The following is an 8,366-nucleotide window of genomic DNA, read 5'->3' as shown; positions in this document are numbered from 1 at the left end:
TTTGACAATACGATTAGGAGGACACGCTATGTCATCTGGGGTGGGTGGGGGGGGGGTAACCCCTCTTGGCGACAAGCCTGTTACATAAAGTATATGTACCTAAATAGTACATATTAAGACCTTTTCAAAGGTACTGCCCCAGTGACAGCTTTTGTACCCTTTTTCTGAGAGTGTACAGTATGTAGAGTACAGGTTATGTAAAATGGAATCATATAATTCAGAATTGGGTGCAGTTATAAAACCAACAAATGCAAGACAATAAACAGCTATCAGTGCGTTAATATTAAATGAATGCTGAGTTCAAGTCTGTCCATTTATTTTATAATGCAGCTGCCACTCCTCATTCAAGAATCATTTATGCTTTCAGAAAAAAAAACTCTTTGCAACCTAATGGACAAAACTCCAAAAAAAGTCCTTGCTTCTTATATAAAACCTGCTTATAAAAAATACTGATTTAAAATGCTTATAATGTCAACCAGTGTGTTGTTAGTTAATGTGTGTTTCTAAAATTCTAATCCTACTGTAGGTCTGCCAACTATATCAGAAGTCAAGAACATCTTCATCAGTTCGTCCACTTGTTCTATATTTACAAAGTCACCTGCAATGGAAACTGAGGAAAATTTGACTTTTTATGAAAACACTTGGATTTCAAACAATAGGCTCTTACACCGGACTTGACTCTTTTATACGTCTAATAATAAATCTATTTCTAAAATGTTTTCATGTAAATATTTTATGATGAATGTTTCTATTTGCAATAGTTTCTTGTAAATACTTTATAATTGATGTTCTATGATTTTGCTAGACATTTACTTACCAGAATTTTATTTTTTTTATTTTATTTAACCTTTATTTTTCCAGGAAGGTCCCATTGAGATTAAAGAAATCTCTTCTTCCAGGGAGTCCTGGCCAAGATGGCCGTACCAAAGTATCACTGAAACACATTAACACATTATACACAAACTAATTCTAAACAAGCAAGAGAAAAGAAAAAAAACACACATTTGCAAATGTAAGTTAATTAAAACAGCAACATACTTCACTCATTTTACAGCACAATATATTTTTAAATGTATTCAAAGAAGGAATTATTTCTAAAGGAGAAATGGCTTGAAATTCATTCCACAGCCATGGACCAAAATAAGAAAAAGCCGATTTTCCATGTTCTGAATGTACTCTAGGTACATCTAGTGTAATGCCAATTGACGATCTGGTGCTGTAATTCTTTTTACACAAGCATAAAAGCCTAGTAATATAATTTGGAAGCATACCAAGAAGTGCCTTTACAGTAAATACTAATATATGCGATTTCCTTCTTTGATATAAAGAGGTCCAACCTACACCGTTATATAACAAACAATGATGAGTACGTGAACAAGCATTTGTTATAAAACGCAATGCGGCATAATAAACACAATCTAATCTTTTTAATAGATATATAGAAGCATGCATATAAATAATATCACCATAATCTAAAATTGGTAAAAAAGTACTTTGTATAATTTTCATTCTAGCTCCAAATGAAAAACACTTTTTTTGACGAAAGAGAAAACCCAGTCTTGGTTTTAGTCTTTTTACCAAGTAATCAATGTGAACATTGAATGCCAACTTCTCATCGATCCATATTCCTAAATATTTGTAAGTTGTTACTCTTTCTATTTGCACGTCATCAATAGGAAGGATAGACGGAACAGTGATCATAGAGCGACTACGCGAAAAAATATATACTTAGTTTTATTAACATTTAAAACTAATTTCAATTTGATTAAATTATACTGAAAAATGTTAAAAGAGTTCTGGACAATTTCAATAGCTTGTAGCAAAAGAGGATGCAGTTGAGTAAATAATTGTATTATCAGCATAGAAATGTAACTTTGTGGATTTTATTCCCTGCCCTAAATCATTTATAAAAATAGTAAAAAGAAGTGGTGCCAGTAAAGAACCTTGTGGAACACCCTTATTGACTTTTAACACGGATGAAATATAATTATCTACGGCAACACATTGCGTCCGATCAGATAAGTAATTTTGAAACCAACTCAAGGCCGAATGACATAGACCTATACATTTAAGTCTCTGTAACAGTAAATCATGATCCACTAAGTCAAACGCTTTTGTCAAATCAACAAACAAGGCCACACAATGCTGTCTTTTATCGAGAGCAGTTATTAAATCATTTGTAATAAGTGTAGTAGCTGTTATTGTACTTTGACCCGCTCTAAATCCTGACTGAAATGCGTTTAAAATCTTATGACTAACTAGATGTTCTTTAATCTGGTCATTTACTATAGATTCAAAAACTTTTGCTAAAACCGGTAATTTAGAAATAGGGCAATAATTATTCAAATCACAGGGATCTCCTCCTTTTAATAATGGCATAACCATTTTTACCAAGATGTTGGAATTTTATTAGTGGACAGACTCAAATTAAAAATTGATGCAATAGGTTCAGCAATAATATCTGCAAACACTTAAAAAAAAATGGTTCAATTTTGTCAGATCCACCCGATATCTTACAGTCTAAATTTGCGAGTAACTTATAAACTTGAGTTGACAATATAGGGGTAAAGGAAAACAAATCCGAGTCATTATAACTTGACGGCTCATCAATATTCTGTTCGCCAGTGACCAACGAATTACTGGTATCTGTTTGTAAGCTAGCCGAAATAAAATGATTATTAAACACATTAACCATATCAGCCTTGTCTGTAAGTAATCTTTGGTCCACTTTTAATACTTTTGGAAGATCAGTAGATTTATTTGACCCTACAATAGATTTTGTTATTTTCCAAAATTTAGAGGGATCGTTCATATTGTTATTAATTAAATTAAGGTAATACTGACTTTTGGACATTTTTATCAATTTTGTACATTTATTTCGTAGTAATCTATAATTGGACCAATCCTCATCACTATTTGTTTTCTTTGCTTTGGACCAGGCCACATTTCTTTGCTTAATATAATTAGAAACAGATTCATTGAACCAAGGATTATTTTTCCCACTCACCCGATATCTACGTAACGGAGCATGTTTATCACAAATTTTCAGAAAAATAGATTTAAAATAATCCCAAGCATCAACCACATCAGGTATAAACGAAACTAGCTGTAAGTCACTATATACAGTATCATGCAAAAAGCTTGTTCATTAAAATTTTTAAATTGTCGTTTAAATATAAATCTGGGTGAACTCTTAGGCATCTTAAAATTTCTCACACAAGATATTGCACAATGATCACTGAGGTCATTACAAAAAATTCCTATCGCAGAAAAAACATGTGGTATATTAGTTAAAATTATATAAATCAAAGATGAGTTACTCATACTCTTTCCATTTAAGCGAGTTGGTAAATGTATCAATTGTTCCAAACACAATGAGTTACAAATGTCCTTAAATTAATAAAACAATATTATGTTTACATCCTTCACATTACTAAAAAGATTATTTTTTCCAACAACCGTATACATGTATACTGTATGACCCATTTAAACGCCATTCTCCAAAACTTATGAGATGGACAGTTACACGTTACAACTAAGGAAAGTTTAGCATTGCTTTGTACACCTGACCTGATAGCATTAAGAGGAGGCCACACATAGGAGCACATTAAAGTAATATATTTATTAAAGATGAAAAATGTAGTGCATATTAATCAAATTACATGCCATAAGTGATTCAAACATTCATGTAAAAATAATCTCCCTTATGGTTATAGCCACCTTACAGTCTCTCAGTAGATGTGTTGTATGAAAAAATCCTCCTCTGCAAAAACACCAAAATCACATCACTGTAAGCGACGGCTGGCCTTGCACCTGCGATAAGTAGCTGCGAGTCTGCTTAATTTCATCGTTACACAGGCGTTTTCAAGGAGCTACAGTCTACACATGGCTCTTGCGTTGGGACATTTAATTTCCATAAGCCCGAAGGGTAGGCTCTCAGTCGAGTGCTCTTCCAGCAACACAGGAACAGTCTGCCACTGAAATGTCAACTGGTGAGCAAACGTCAAAGACAATCTAAACATTAACACAATATATGTCATTTTCACATTCAGAATCAGGAGTCAATTTTTAATACTTCAAAGACAATGAGTATGCTAATCAGGTAAGTAGTGGGCCAGTTATAAAAATAGGCTAAGTCATGTCAGGTTATCAATTGCATAACACTGTACACAATACTGTAATGTAAGGACACCAAAAAAGTTACCTGTCTCAATTTACAGTTTCATATTGTTTTATAAAAACAGTGAACGCAAAATCAGTACTGGAAAACCATTAGCCAATGAACCTTAAAGATAACTGACTGTACATGGTTTATAATAACCATACAGTAAATAACAGTAGCCGTCAGAACCAAGTTTTATTTGAATCCTACGTTACAGGTTAAGGTTATCTCCCTCAGCGGTCGCCATATTGTGCACAGAGCCATTACACATCTCTTGACTTTGAAACCATCGGATCGCGTCCTCATAGAAAATACACTTATCTTTGCAAAGGCAAAGAGAGAAATTCAAATCTGCATGTTGCACACGAGCGATGGGTTATAAAAATGCTCGCATTGCATAAAAACGGCCTCTAACTGCATCCGCATTCAGGAGCCCTATGTTGACAAAAGTAAACTGAAAGATCGGTTTTGGAGATCGGCAAATTTAGCGAGGACCGATCGAGTCATTTAATGACGTTATCGGCCGATACCGATTGGCGGCCGATCGATCAGAGCATCCCTAGTATATTCCCACTAAACACAAGACGTCGGATAGGCATGCAGATCATGTCTATATTGGGTCTGTCGGTCCATGACCAATTCTGGACATCTATTCGACGTCCAAACTAGGTCCACTATTTGGATGTCCAACCATGACCCTACTTGGACATCATATTTACGGCAACATTTGACGTTTGAACTGGGTAATTTTTTGGACGTCATTAGGACGTCATATTTACGGCAACATTTGACGTTTGAACTGGGTAATTTTTTTTGGACGTCATATTTACAGGCAACATTTGACAGGCCTACGTCTATATAGGCCTATAAAAATGTGTTTATATATAAATATCAGCATTATTGTACCAACATGATTAATACATACGAATAGTCTATATTATTTATACAGTACTGTTTTTTCTGCTTTCTTGAATATACAAATTCATCTAAATTTACAATTAAAAATCTGTAATTAAATGTGTAGTTCGTTATATTAAAAGTATATGACCATACTAACAATTTAACATGAAAATATCCTCACCTATTCTCATAATGTTGAGTGCTATGAATGCAATAAGTGTGCCTTACATATAATGTTGAGATATAGCTGAGTGGTTAGCGAGACTTGCTTGTAACCCAGAGATCGAGAGTTTGAATCCCACAGCTGGCAGGAATTGACTGAAGTGTTTCGGTGTTGCGATGGGTGAAGTGCAGAGACAATCATCTCTTTTCGCTTTTTTCATGTCTCTTTTCCTTACACGGAGGTCCTACGGATGTAAACATTTAGTCGTGCAGAAGACGTCGAAAAAAAGACATCACCTGGCGTTACAAAACAACCCCTTTTATGGACCGGATTCGGACGTACAAAAATTACATGAAAAAGACGTCATTCCGACGTCACTTTGCGCAGTGGGTTATCTTGAAGTAATCAGAAATCAAGCATAGCGTTAGTTCAGGCATGCCACGTCAGTCAAGCATGCATCAGCTGATAATCAGCTGTTCATGACGCGCACCAATCATTTCACGACATCCGTAACAACCGACTTTTTAAATTCCCATTCCTTGAGCCGCTTTCTAGCGCATTGCTCCTGCCGTTTTTTGCTGCTGCTGCTGCTGCCATTTAAACTGAATGTAGGCAATGAAAATACTGCTACTATTAGCACTGCTCATACTCACCATGTCTGATCCGAGCTCCGAAGAAGATCTGATCATCTCAGAAAACTCCCCAGAAAACAACGATCCTGACCAGGGCCCATCTGTTCGCAGAAGCTCACGGCTGGCCAATAAAACGCCTCCTCCTATTTCAGATTGGCCCACTGAGAAAATTCTCGCAACCTTGTACAGCCAAAAAATCCAGGTGCCGCTGGGAATTAGTCATGATCAGTTATTTCAGATATTACTGGAAAACATCCCCGATTTACCTCCAACTCAATCTACTCCATCATCCGGCCCCAAAAAGGCCACCGCAAAAAGAAAACACCTCAACAACCCGTCGGTTTCAAAGAAAAAGACAAATCGACCTGAAAACACCTCTTCACTTCAGGAAGATCCCGTGATGTCAGCCCTTCAGAACATTCAATTATCTCTCTCCAATCTTGACACCAGGTTGCAAGTTCTGGAAAATCAACCTTCATCGATTCCCAATACGGCCATCGCTTCACCTACACCTGCTCAAATGGTTCCCGATGCTCCCGCTTTCTCTTCTGCAGCCACCACGGGACTAGGTCTCCTTCCACGTGGGACTTTAGCAACGGCTCTCCCAGCACCTACCGCCGGTACCCCCTTCTTTCCACCCGCTGCTGCTATTTCTCCCCATCTGCGTGCTCAGATCCTCGCAGGTAATGATGTTAATCTGATTAAGATCCTGCTGTGCTCAGAAGTTCAGGATAAACGCATGGTTGACTGTGGGGACATATCTGTTTTGTTAAAAGATAATGACCAAAGGCTGTCAAACTGTTTAACTATGCCTGAGTTTAATGTCGCTTTTGGTGTTTTTAGAGATGTAATTTGCGAAATGTATCCGGAGCGTAGGGCAGAACTGGACACCTATCTAGCTATCATCTCAGATCTCGCAATGACTTACGGCGGGACTCTATTTTATGAGTACCATAAATCTTTCTCAGCTAAGTCAGCTATGTATATTCAAAGGTTCAACCAAAGACTGGACTGGTCTGCCGTGGACTTAGCACTTATTAGTAGACATTTTACCGGGCATCGTGCATTGTCTTGCTCTTTATGCGGCTCTTTAACGCACACTCCTTCTCTGTGCCCGAGATCCGCAAAATCCACTACTTCACCAGGTCGCTTTTCTAAAGCCATTGATGAAGAAAAGGTCATACCTATGATTCATACTCCCATGTGTTATAATTTCAATGAAAGTGTGTGCAGGTTTCCTAACTGTAAGTTTATTCACGCTTGCAGTTATTGCGGAGACGGGCATCCAAAGTCCGTGTGTCCCAGGAGAATGCACGTTCAATCCAAAAAGAAAAAATAAAGCCAACGCCTGTCAATGTTCCTGAACTTGACAAAGCATTGAAGAAGCATCCAAATCGCTGTTTCGTACATTATTTGATAACCGGACTTGTTCAAGGTTTCCTAGCTGGTTTAACAATGCTTCCCCTTAAATCACACATTTGTAATAATCTTCAGTCATCTCTCAAAGAACCTGAAATAGTTGATAGTTTGCTGGCTAGAGAGATTGAAAAAGGCTATATGATCGGTCCCTTTGAAAATTCCCCATTTTCAGTCTTTAGGATTAACCCTTTAGGTGTAGCCACAAGGAAGTATTCGGGGAAAAAACGTTTAATCATAGACTTATCAGCTCCTCATAACAACGAACATGTTCCAAGCATTAACAGCTTAATTCCTCTCCCCAATTTTTCCTTGTTTTATGCTTCGGTGGACAATGCAATTCAGTTCATTAAAACAGTCGGGAAAGGGGCATGGCTGGGCAAAGCCGACATCGTAGATGCTTTTAAAATCATGCCGCTTCATCCGTCCCAATGGCATCTGTTCGGAGTACAATGGCGTAAAAAAATGTACTTTTCCGTCAGACTCACGTTCGGCTGTCGTAGTAGCCCACGTATCTTCGATACTTTGTCAGAAGCTTTATGCTGGATTCTTTTAAATAATTGCAAGCTGCCATTCGTGCTTCACCTGTTAGACGATTTCCTTGTCGTAGACTACCCAAATTCACAACCAGAGCGTTGCATCAATATTTTGAAAGAAACTTTTAAAAAACTAGGTATTCCCCTCTCAGTAGAAAAAACTGTGGGTCCAGCAAATACGATAGAATTCCTCGGAATTAATCTAGACAGCAACCTTATGCAAGCTTCGTTGCCCCTCGATAAACTCGATCGCATTAGGGAAGTTATGAGAGATTGCTTGAAGCGCGACTCTATTACTAAAAAAGAACTGCTTTCTCTTTTAGGGCATTTAAACTTTGCTATGCGGATCATCCCGCAAGGTCGGTCTTTCATTTCCAGACTCCTCGACCTCTCAAAAACGGTCGAGAAATTGCATGATTCTATTAAGTTAGATTCCGGTTGCAAATCCGATCTACATTTTTGGTCACTCTTATGCGAAGGATGGAACGGGATTTCTTTTTTTTACAATGATGCGGTAGAGACGTCCGTCGCGCTCAAATTCTTCACTGACGCCGCTC

Source organism: Misgurnus anguillicaudatus, chromosome 24 (assembly GCF_027580225.2).
Source record: "Misgurnus anguillicaudatus chromosome 24, ASM2758022v2, whole genome shotgun sequence".
In the NCBI taxonomy this organism is placed as follows: domain Eukaryota; kingdom Metazoa; phylum Chordata; class Actinopteri; order Cypriniformes; family Cobitidae; genus Misgurnus; species Misgurnus anguillicaudatus.
Note: the sequence above shows the minus strand (reverse complement) of the source record.